The sequence below is a fragment of the Onychomys torridus genome, chromosome 4 (genome assembly GCF_903995425.1).
Source record: "Onychomys torridus chromosome 4, mOncTor1.1, whole genome shotgun sequence".
Taxonomy (NCBI): domain Eukaryota; kingdom Metazoa; phylum Chordata; class Mammalia; order Rodentia; family Cricetidae; genus Onychomys; species Onychomys torridus.
The window spans coordinates 34,473,016-34,485,402 of NC_050446.1; the positions used below are offsets into that span (position 1 = coordinate 34,473,016).

At 38.8% G+C, this 12,387-nt stretch overlaps 1 non-coding gene across 1 annotated transcript; it reads left to right on the top strand.

Moving 5' to 3' along the window:
- Positions 1–384: 384 nt before the first annotated feature.
- Positions 385–547, top strand: LOC118583314. Its single transcript, XR_004944898.1, has one exon. It is a non-coding gene; the product is annotated as a U1 spliceosomal RNA (small nuclear RNA).
- Positions 548–12,387: the final 11,840 nt, after the last annotated feature.

The window sequence follows — 12,387 nt, forward strand, 5'->3', positions numbered from 1 at the left end:
AGCCTGAGGGGATTCTGTTCCCTCAGGCACCAACTCTTTCAAAGCTACCAAGGGAACTTATTTAAATCTATGTCCCTCTAAAGAACTCATGATTAAAAGGTTGAGGTATAATTCTGTTCCTCAGAGAGGCCAAATAGCAAGTCATTCACTTCCTCTCCTTGCTCACATCTCCCTCAAATCCCTCATTCTTCTCCCAGCCCCCACTTGAAAGCCCCTTTCCACCTGGCTCCTCCCTACTACTTCCTGTCAGCTAGTTGCTGACTCAGCCTTCTGATCCTAGATGAATTTTATTTAATCAAACAAATGTAACACATCATTGCATCATTAAACAAATGTTCCAGAGCATAAACAAAAGTAGCACACCTTAAAGTAATATTCTACAATATACTTATCTGGCAGGAGAGATATTATGACCAAGAAGGTAGTTTTCCTAGGGCAAGGGTCATCTAGTGCACTTGGATATGCTGACTCTTGCAGCTTCACCAGACCTGGAAAACTTGACTTCATAATTTGTGGTGGACTGGGGTTGAGTTCATGTTCTCCTTTGATTAAAAACACAAAGAAGCTGGGCATGGTGGCACACAACTTCAGCCCCAGTATTCCTGAGGGAGGCAGACCGATCTCTGAGTTTCAGGCTAGCTATAGAGCAAGTTGCAGGATAGAAAGGGTTACCTAGAGGAGCCCTGTCTTGAACTACCTCCCAAAAAATCATGAAGGAAAAAGGGAAGTATAGTAGGCTTAGATATGTCATCTCCCTCAATGTAGTTTTCTTCATTATTGATATCTAATATTAATGTGGCATATTTGCTACATTTGTTCAATCTATATTGATACATTATTGTTACCTGAAGATCATTATTTACATTAGGATTTACCCTTTACAAGAATATGTCTAATTATCATGTTATTGAAAATTTTCTAATTTTCTAATTTCACTGCATTAGAATTACTATATGTCCTACTTATTTATGCCTTCTCTCTTCACCTCTGGCAATGCAAATCTCTGGCAATCACTGATTACTTGCTGTCTCTACAGTTTTACCTTTTCTGGAATGTCATACAGTGCAATCATATATGAAGTAGTCTTTCCAGAATAGCTTCTGTCACTTAGGAAAATACATTCAAAGGTCCTCTCTCTCTATTTTTTTTTTTTTTTTTTTTTTTTTTGTGGTCCAACAGCATGTCTCTTAACATTGATTAATAATATTCCACTTTATGGATGTACCACAATTTATTTAATCAATTTAGTCTTTGAAAGATACCTTGTTTATTTTAAACTTTTGACAAACGCAAGACATTGTATGGGTATAAACATCCAACTCATGGGAATCAATAGGATGAACATGTGTTCAACTTTTTAAGCAACTGTCACACTCTCCTCCAAAGTGCCTGTAAACCTTTGTAGTCCTCCAGAGGATGAAGTAGTCTTGTACCACATTCTTGCCAGTATTGACTTGGGTTATTATTATTATTATTATTATTATTATTATTATTTTTGGAGCTGAAGATCAAACCCAGGGCCTTGTGCTTGTTAGGCAAGCGCTTTACCACTGAGCTAAATCCCCAACCTGACTTGGGTTATTCTTATATGTGTCTTATTCCAATTTTGTTTTTTCTTTTCTGTAATTTACAATTGTTTTGACATTCAAGTCCTGATTAGGAAATGTCCTCATTCAAAAGATGGCTAAAACCTATAGACAACTAACAACTTTCTCCCAAGTGAGCTGAGTGAGCTGGGCACAACTAATCCCAAACTGACAAATTCCTAACACTTCTTTCTTTTTCCTTCCTTCCTTCCTTCCTTCCTTCCTTCCTTCCTTCCTTCCTCCCTCCCTCTCTCCCTCCCTCTCTCCCTCCCTCCCTCCTTCCCTCCCTCCCCCCTGCTCTCTCTGAAATGGGGTTTCTCTATGTAACCCTAGCTATCCTGGAACTTGCTCTATAAACAAGGCTGGACACCCACTCACAGAAAACAGCCTGCCTCTGCTTCCCGACCCCCCCCCCCCCCCCAGGTTTTGATCATTTCTTTTGCATCTGCATTGAATGTCAATATTCTTTTACCCCAAGCCACCCAGTGCCAGGTATGAGCTAATTCAGGATAGCTCCTCTAGAGCCTGCTATCGTTTCTATCCATAGGTCGATTCTAAACGTGTCTGCCTTGCAGTATCTGTTTCTTTGTGCTGAGGTCACAATCAGTGCTTTTGCACGTGCATTCCTTGTTCCCTCTGCTCCTGGCCGACCTGGAACCCCCGTGTGGCTAGGCATAGCGTGCCATGTGCCTACTGCTTCTAGGATCTGGGAGTATAAAAACAGCTTCTTTTGTAGTAGGCATTTCCATGCTTGCATGTCTTAACATATCTGATTAAAACAAGTCCTTGTACATTTAAAAATACACGTAGTAGCATCTTATTGTTGTTTTAATTTGCAGTTTTTTACTGATATGTACTGTTGAACATATTTTCATATGCTTATTTACCATCTGTATATCTTTGATGAGGTGTCTGTTCAAATCCTTTGCCCATTTTTTAATTGGATTGTTTGCTTATTGTTGAGTTTTAAGTGTTCTTTGGATATTTTGATTCTAAGTCCTTTATCAGATATGTGTTTTGCAAAAATTTTCTCCCAGTCTGTGCCTTGTCTTTTCATTCTTTAAACATGTCTTTGGCAAAGCTGAAGTTTTTAATTTTAGTGAAGTCCAACTAATCAATTTTCTCTCTCCTATGCATCATGCTTTTGGTGTTATTTCTGAAATGTCATTGTCAAACTCAAGGTCACTAGGTTTCCACATATTTTTGTCATCTAGAAGTTTTATAGCTTTGGATTTAGTTTTCCTTTGCTTTTGCAGTTAGGGTTATAAGCCCTTCTTTGTGAGAGTGCCAAAGGTACTGTCCACATTCATTTTCACTATCTAAGATATCTAATGTGATGTTGAATGGAAGTGACGACAGGAACTCCTGTACTTGGTCACAGAGGGAAGCGGGTAGTTTTCAGTTAAGTTGGATAGGAGCTATGGATATTTGAGAAATACTGTTTCTCATGTCAAGGATGTTTTCCTCTATTTCTAGTTTCTTGAGATATTTCACCATGAATCTATTAGATTTTGTCAAATATTTCTTCTCTACTTATTGATATGCTCACAGGATTCTTTTCAGTCTGCTGATGTAATAGATTGTATCAACTGATTTTTTTCATTTTTCTTTAGTAAGAAATTTTCTACTCACTCCACATACTATTCACAGATCCCCCTCCTCCCTTCTCCCAACCCCCAGCCCTCTTTCCCAAGCCACCCCACATCCCCACATCCCCCAAATCGAGGTCTCCCATGGGGAGTCAGCAGAGCTCAGCACACTGAGCCTAGGCAGGTCTAAGCCCCTTCCCACTGCACCAAGGCTGTGCAAGGCATCACACCTCAGGCACCGGAAGCCTGCCCATAGACCAGGGACAGATCCCGATCCCCCTGCTTGGGTGCCCCCCAAACAGTTTGGTATCAACTGATTTTGAATGTTCAGCAGTTATTTGTAAGTATTAGTATTATGATGTATACCTTTTATGCAGTGTTGTATTCAATATGGTAGGATTATTTTTTTTTTAAGATTTGGTAAGTATGTTTATGAGAGATATTGGTTTATAATTTTCTTTTTTATATTATTTTGTTTGACTTTAATATTAGCATGTTGTTGACCTCACAAAATGAGTTAGTTTTCCTGTTTTGTCCTCATGAGACAGGGTTTCATTCTGAAGCCCAGGCTTGCCTGGAATTAACTATTCATCTCCAAACTTGTCTTAAATTTGCTCAATCATCCTGCCTCAGCCTTTGAAGTATAGGATGAATTAAGAAATAGTCTTTTTTTGTTTTTATTTCCTGAAGAAATTGTGGGGAAGTAGTATCATTCTCATAAATATTTGATAGATTAGCCAGTGACATTACTTACTAAATAGGTAAAGGCATACTCTGGTGGTCTGTTTATCTGTGTGGAAAATGTTGGCCGAGAATATCTTTCAAGAAATGTATTCATTTTATCTTGTTACTAATTTTTGGGTCTACACTATTCTTAATATTTCTTTATTGTTCTTTTAATGTTCTGGAGATAAGTGGGTGCCCTTCTTTAATTAGTGATATTGGTAATTTTGGTTTTCTTGCTCTCAGAAAAATCTTAGGTTTATTATATTTTTAATTATAGCTTAATATCTTATGACCTAAAAGCTAAATTATAATAGAATCTGTATACCTTATTATTATTGGCTATTATATTTTTGGATTACTTATTATTACTTCATATATGCATGAATGTTATATATGTATACACTTACTATATACATATGCATATATATATACACACACACATATATAGACATATTTTTGTACTTGTAAGAAGAGTGCTTTCATTTCAGAAACTTTAAAAGTATGTGATAGTGATGTTGTCATGAACTTGGGAAGACCAGAAAGAGAATGTTTATGAATAGTTAAAACACCTCAGAAATACTGTCTGAAGAAGCCCAAAGGCAATGGAAGATTGTTGGTGAACACTTAATAGTATTTCAAGAGAATTTTTTCACATTAGGAAAAGAGATCTTGCTTTGTGGCAGAGGAGAGTTAACATACTGTCACCTGGACAAAAGAAACAAACTTGAACAGATAATTTAAATAGGGATCATCATGGACATAGTGACAAAGGTATTTCCTAGCTTTTTATTTATTTAATTTTAATTTAACTTGCTACCTCTAGTAAAATGGAGAGGGAGAGAGGAGAGAGGAGAGAGGGGAGAGAGGGGAGAGGGGAGAGGGGAGAGGGAGAGGGGAGAGGGGAGAGGGGAGAGGAGAGAGGGGAGAGGGGAGAGGGGAGAGGGGAGAGGGGAGAGGGGAGAGGGGAGAGGAGAGAGGAGAGAGGAGAGAGGAGAGAGGAGAGAGGGGAGAGGGGAGAGGAGAGAGAGGATAAACTGAAGAGAGAATGTATAGATACAGACAGAATTTGCTGAATTTTAAAACAAAAACACTTTCATCTTTACCCTTGGTTTTTCCAAATGACAAATCACACTACATTTAAATGTAAACAGGAAGATACGATATCTAGGTTTCTGTCTTGATAATATGGGCTAAAGATTAGGCCAAGGGCATGAGTTTAAAGCCCTTTGAAAAAACTACTAAGGTTTTAGGTTGCTAATGTAAGCAAACAAAAATCTCTCTAGCAACCTCATGGACATAGTGTGCAGATTCTTAGTATGTAATTTCTACTTATAGTAAATGTGCTATCTCACAGCAACCATGAGGCTGGCCCAATTCAGGGAGGAGTTTGTCTCCATGAGGTTTGTAAGTACAATTTTAATACAAAAGAATGAATCTAGAAAGACCCAAGAGTCAAAAATAGTTTAAGAAATCTTTTGGTTTTTGGTAGAAATACCCACTACTTGAACTAAAAGGGTCAGAGATTGTCGCAAACAAAAAGCAGGATTTTGGATTCCTGCACTACTGTGAGCAAGAGGAGAGTGAACCCAAAGGTCAGAGACAGAATCAAGAGCTAGAGGAATCCTGCCCCATTTAAAGTCAAGCAGGAACTGAGGGTGAGGAAACCACTGCCTGGCTGGATTTCAGAACTGCTTTTGATAGAGACATTGTGCTACTCCTGATAGTTGCTTTTTTGAACACAGGAGTTTATGAAAGTGATGCTATCCATGGTCTCCCACTGGTGTTCAGATGTCTGGAGGATAGATAACTTTTCTGTTTAAGTTTTGGGTCTTCAGAAAGAGGAACTATGTCAGAAGAGATGCACTGAATGACCATAATCAAGAGGGTGCCCCCTCTTTTAGAATCTGTTTAGAGTCTGAGATTTTACACCAAAGGGGCCTGATTGTTATAAAAGATGAGAATTTGGGGCAGTGTTGAAGAGTGAGTGTGTTTTGCATGTAGGAGCAATAGAAATGCTTTTGGGAAGCCTTTGATAGGTTCCCAATTTCATTGTCACACTTTGCGTTAAGGGGCAGAGTCCAGTTCCTCTTCTGAAGAATTAGTAATGTGTATTTGATAGAGTATAGCAGAAGTAATGACATTTGACTTCCAAAGCACAGTAAGGAAGGAGGTTTTACTTGCTTTTCTCTTGGAGTGCATAGTGCTTTGTCCTGTATCTATGCTTTAAGAAAGCACAGACCAGATGTAGACTTCCAAGGACTGAACCCTCTGAGGTCCTACACCACAGCCAGTAGAGACCACCAGACACAAGTGACTGACCAAACATTGTAAGAAATACTGCAGAGCACAATGTCATGTGTGGTAGATGGCGTTAGGCCCAGAAGAACTGTGAACAGTCAGAAACCAGTTTCTTACTTGGTAATGGTTATTTCAGGAAAGGCAAATAACTTCATTTTGGGAGTGGCTTTGTGTGATTTGAATGATGAAATAACATTGCCTGGCTGAGTATACATCCAGTTAAGAGGCCTAAGAAAGGGGAAGAGTAGGTGTCCTGACGCAGTGTGTTTATTCAAGCTGCACTGACTTCTGTCCCTCAAACAGCTCCTTGTCCTTATCGTTGACTTCCTGTCACTAGTTCACCAAAGAAGAATAAAAATGTGAACTCAATTTTAAGCTGATACTGTCTGGATTTCACCATGGCAGTGTTGTAGCCCCACACAGGACTGTAAGGACAGTAGGGTGTGGACTTTAACTATAGTGTTGATACCACAACAAGGGACAGCAGCTGTGCTCCTAGATGTCCTCTTATCCCGGAGCAGGATATAGAATGGAAGAAAGGGGTGCCCTGCACTGCCCGGAGGATCCGGGGATTGCATGAACCAGACTGCTGCTCAGGAGGCTTCAGCTGAGCAAGTGAAAGGAGCGTGGGTTCAGCTCTTTCACAAAAGGTCTCAATGACCAGATAGGGATGGCCTTTCCTTTTAAGATAGCTGTTCAGCCTCCTTCTCACCAGCTGCTTGGGGTGGCTTGAACAGGGATGATATGGAAGCAAAGATGTAGGGGTAGAGATCTGAAGGCTGTATTAGAGCATGTTAGACAACAATCACAAACAAGCCCTGGATTTACAATGGCTGAAATATAACAAACTTGCCCTTATGGTGCTCAACACTATCTAAGATTCATTTGTTTGTTAGGTAGGTGGCTCAGGCCCATAAATGACTTCCATGTTTACTGGAATTTCTGTTAACATTTCTTAGTGAATATGTAGGAGAATATGGTCAGGGCAGTCTATTTAAACACCAACAGAACTCAATAGTTGCCAAGCAAATACAATTAAAACCCGCCTACAGTCCTGCAAAATTGTTATTCAGTACGAGTGACACCTTGGAAATGATTTCTGACATGTTTTGAGGCTTTTCATCATTTTAAGTATCCCATCTATGACTGTAGTATTTCACAAGATTCTGAGGACACAGAGAAGCTGATGATCACTGCTAGAAGAGTCTTTATAATTCTGTTTTATCTGCTGAAATGGCCACTCTTCTAGTATGACTTATTTTTCTTTGATGCCCAGGCCCTAAGGTGATAAATACTTGCAAGAATGAAAAACACAGAGGTAAGTACAATGGCCCAATATGTAACAGCTGCACGGGGAGGCTGAAACCATAGTGTTGTTAGTTTGAGGTAAGCCTTCGTTACATAGTGACATTGTGTCTCTAAAACCAAACCAAAATCTCTAGCTGCAGAGATTTCTCAGTAGTAAGAGTGCCTGCTGTACAAGCATGATGACCTGAATTCAGTCCTTACATCCATACAGAAAGCAAAGGCACCTGCAACAGCCTAGTCCCTAGGAGGGTGGAGACAGGGTTGAGAGAGATAGATCAAGGTGTCAGGTGTCCACCCCTGGTGTCTGCACATGTGTGCATTGCTGCACAAGTACACACACACACACACACACACACACACACACTCACACTTACTCAACAGACACACAAGAAAAAACAAAAAGAGAAAGCATGAAGGCATAAAGACGTCAGGTAATTCCATCTTAGAAAATTATTCATATTCCTGCTAGAGAATGTAAGTGGTTGCCATGAGACATCGCTATACCGAGAAATTTGGAACTAATACTGCAAATGGAATCCTGAAGTTTTGATTTCCATTCTATCAGTGTAAGCCACAATAGCACATGCATTGTCCTCCATAGAGTTAAACCTGGTCAGCACACAGGAATCTTCCCTTCCCCATGAATATTTAGTTCATGGTAGGAGAAGGTGGTTCCTGTCTCTAGATGGGGTACTTGAAGAGTAACTTGAAAAACAAAGAAAATGAACAAATCTATTTGGTGAATCATCTTTTTGTAAGGTGAGGGAGAAAAGTGCTTTAAGCCATACTGTATAGAAATTGCTAAAGGGGAGAGGGGAAAAAAGCTTCCTCTATGCATTAGGCAAATTCAATTTGCACATAAATTAGAAACTAGTAGCAGCAACTTGAAGAGTGGGTAAGGAAAGCGACTGTATCAGCAGGTTTACAACTTAGTCAGTTGGGTATCTTGACTGAGTTATAAATAATGAAACCTCAATTTGTTCTTTAAATATATTTTATGAATAGTTTAGAATGTTCAGCACTCACGTCATGAATTTCGAAATGAAGTCTAATTAGCTAAAGGGGAATGCACTAGAATAAAAGCATTCTGACTTCATAAACATTTCTTTTATGGTTGATTAAAGTGGGTCGCACTCACACTGAGAAAAATATTACTAATTTGTAAGTTTCAGGTTAAAGTTTCATCATGAACTGCATGTGGCATTGGAAGAAAAGCTTTCTTTATGATTTCTGTATGACATGATGGATATTTTTCTAGTCTTTGTTTATTTGTCAGAAGTATAGACAAATAACTCATAAACAGATTTCAAAAACAAATCCTAGCCCTTTCTTTAATAATATTCATGAAAGAAATCCTGCATAAGTGATATTTAAAAAACATCAGTGTTTACGAATGTAATAGATCTTTTTCTTTGTGATATGCTAAATCATACCCACATATCCCCAGTCAAACTTGCAATGTTTACAATTCTAAGGACAGTGGCATGGAACTTGAATCACAGAGAGTGTCAAGGCTTGCGATGGTTCTAAAGAAGCTGTAAGTAGCACGATTTATACTTGATTTCCTAGCAGTGCTTCTTCAATTGAAAAAGTATGGCTTCCTATGCTGAAGAAAATGCTGGAAGAAAATTGCCATAGAGATATGGTATAGAAAATTCAGATTGAGAACATGTTAGTTAATCACCGTAAATCTGTCACCTTCTCTGGGATATAGTGCTTGTCTACATTTTCCAATCTGTCTTGTAGTTGGGTGTGGACATGTGACTTCATTTTAGCCAATGGCATGTGAATGATAGCTCCTTCCTAGAAGTGCCGGTCTCCACAAACCCTACAAAGGTTCCTCCTTGTTCTTCAAATCCTCTGCTTACTGGATCCAGATGATAATTAGACTCCTGGACATTGGAGAGGCACAAGAGAGAAGATTATTTCACCTCTAAAAGATGGAGACTCAGTCAGCTGCCACAGGAAGAGCAAGTCCCTGTAAATAAAAACTAGCTCTGTCTTGGCCTCTGAGAAACCGCTTTTTTAGGGGATTAATCTCTTTCTGTCAACAGGTAGACACACACACACACACACACACACACACACACACACACACACGAGGTTGATGTTTTACATGCTTACTTATAATACTAATTCTGTAGGTTTCATTGGTTCCTTTCTTACAGCTTTAAAAACAGGAATTTTAGCCATTGTCAGTTGAGTGAAGTTCCTCAGTGTGACTTAGAGATGACATCTGTACTTCTCAGGTACCAGTTTCCTAAAACTTCTGGCTTTTGAAAACTCAGATTCTCGTATGGTAATGGAAACATACCTATTTTAAACAGTTTCCCTTGCATGGAGAACTCTTGCCTTTCTTCATTTGTATGCGGAGTTTTTGTTTGCCCGTGTTTCTCCTTGCTGTCGCTGTTATGCTAATGATATGCTGTCCTTGTCTGGATTGCTTTCAGCTGCACACACCAGTGACTTCACTTTTGTGCAGAGAAGCAAAAACCTGAGACTTTAGCAATGATTACAATCTTCTGCTCAGTGAAGAAAGGCACAGATTTAGATACATATACACCAAAAATAAATAAATAAATAAGAATGGTGATAATCTTATTAGCCTTGATTTTCCCCATCTCTTTTGAATCTTAGTGTTGCACAATGTAAATTCTGGCAGGTGGTGGCCAAATTTTCATTTGTTGCTGATTTACTACTAACTTCCAGAAAATAAAAGGGGGGAACTGCTGACATGGAAGCAGACCAGAAATTTCAAAATATTAGTGTGCTATTTGCCAAAATGGAAATTGTTTTTTTCAAATGGTTATTAAACAATTAAAATGCATGATCATATGATAGGAACTGTATATATATATAATTTATTGCTTAATGTTTTATATTTTTAAACAGCTCTCAAAGAAAATTTCCTATCTTGGAAGCGTGTTATAGATCTCCGTGAATTTCAATATTTAACCCTGAAGCAGCAGAGGAAAATATTTTTATATAAATCATGGAGATGCTGACTTCTAACACTAGTGTGTAAGTAAATAGAGGGTATGAAAGTGGGTATAGGCTGTGAAACTAGATAAGAAGCCAAGAGAGAGAGCAAGAGGTATTGAGGAAGCGGGGTGGGGTAGGCACCACAAAGGGGCACATGTGACATGTGAGCTGGAACGTATGGGGTGGGGAGCAGGGGACGGGAGAGAAAGAGAAACAAAACAAAACACCCCTCCTTTTTTTGTTGAAAAGTACCACAATGAAACCAAATATTTGTGTGCTCATTCAAAAATAAAAACAAATAAAAGAAAGAAAAGGAACCTTCAAAGAGGGCCCGTCATGTGCCCCCAATACACTGCACTGACACAGGTTTGAAGCAGACATACTCACCCAGTCAGTGACCACATATTCTCCCCCTGACAAGTCCCAAGTGAGAGCTGATGGGTCAGCTGTTGCTGCAAGACCCTTTGAGTGGAAGGCAGGAGAGAAGTCAGCTGGAAGTCAGGGCTGGCTGTGAAGGTGTGCAGGAAGAAGTTTGTTTCTTCAGGTGATAAATTTGCAGCTTTTACCTAAATGGTCTCAGAACATCGTATTTCCCTTTTGGCTTTTCTATTGTCCCTGCATTACAGTGGACTACAATCCCCCACACCCCACCTTTTTATTTTGGACTAATGAAAGTCCACTTGCTTTTGCTATGAAAGAAAGCCATTCTGCATTTAGTTTTAAATGGTAAATTATTTTCTGGTCAAAGAAGGAAGCTAACCCTCAGATAATTAAGACATTGTAAGGATTGAAAAGCGCATATTTTAGCTTCTTAGTATCAGATATTTTAGTATTTAAACTTCTGGCTATTTAATAGGAAACATGTTTATTGTTTCCTCCCTCAGCTAATTAGAATTCAGAAAAACCAAGATGAGATTGGATAACAATTGTCTCAAAAGGATTATTAGGCATTTTCTAAAAGGTGATTTGGAATCCTTAACCTGTCAAAGTAGCTCTTAGATTTCACAAGGCAGCTTCATATGAGTTATTTACCTCAAATTAGAGATTTCTTAAAATTCTTTGTAAGATTGGACAGGTGCAGGTTGAGACAAGTGGCATTTAGCAATTTGATGCTGGAGCACATTTTCAAGGCTAAAAATGATGGCAATGTGTGTATACAATGCTTCCGAGTAGTGCTGTCCAGCTGAGCTTTCTGCATTGAGGGGAACTTCTTTACCTGGTCCAATATAGTAGCTTCTAGCCATAGATTGGCTTGAAATGTACACAGTGGGACTTTATTGAATGTGCAGCTGGTGGTGCATTTTGGATAGTGCAGTACTAGAGTGATTGCTAATGTTTCGTTGTCACTGTCTTTTGGTAATTTAAACCCATGGAGGAGTGACTTACAGTGGTCTAGCCTCTGGGAGGTTACACAGGAACCATGTTTTCTTGTAGCTGGCAGCACTTGCTTTTCATAATTCCCCTTGGATGGAGTTTTCTTAATAGCTCTAAAGTAGAAAAAATGTTCTGTGTTTAAATATGGCCATTTAAGAAAATTGTTGGTACCATTTTCTTTCTGGTTTAAATACTCAAACCTATCATTCATTTCTTTTCAGGGAGAAATTTGTTTTCATATTTCTATCCAATGATGGGGAGTCATGCCTCTGGAGTCTGAAAAGTTTCACATGAGAGCATGTTGACATATTTATTGGCTACCATTGGGTATAATAAAGTGGACAAAATGAACAAAGACTAAGAAAGTTCAGGCAGCATGTAGTCCTATTATTTTGTGATATAAAAGAATTTGATCTTATTGCAGATCAAAAAGCATTTTGCAAATTCCCCAAACAAACATAAATAAGAGAAGACACATAAAACTACATAATACCATGAAATACTATTCAGCAGCTGTGGGATGT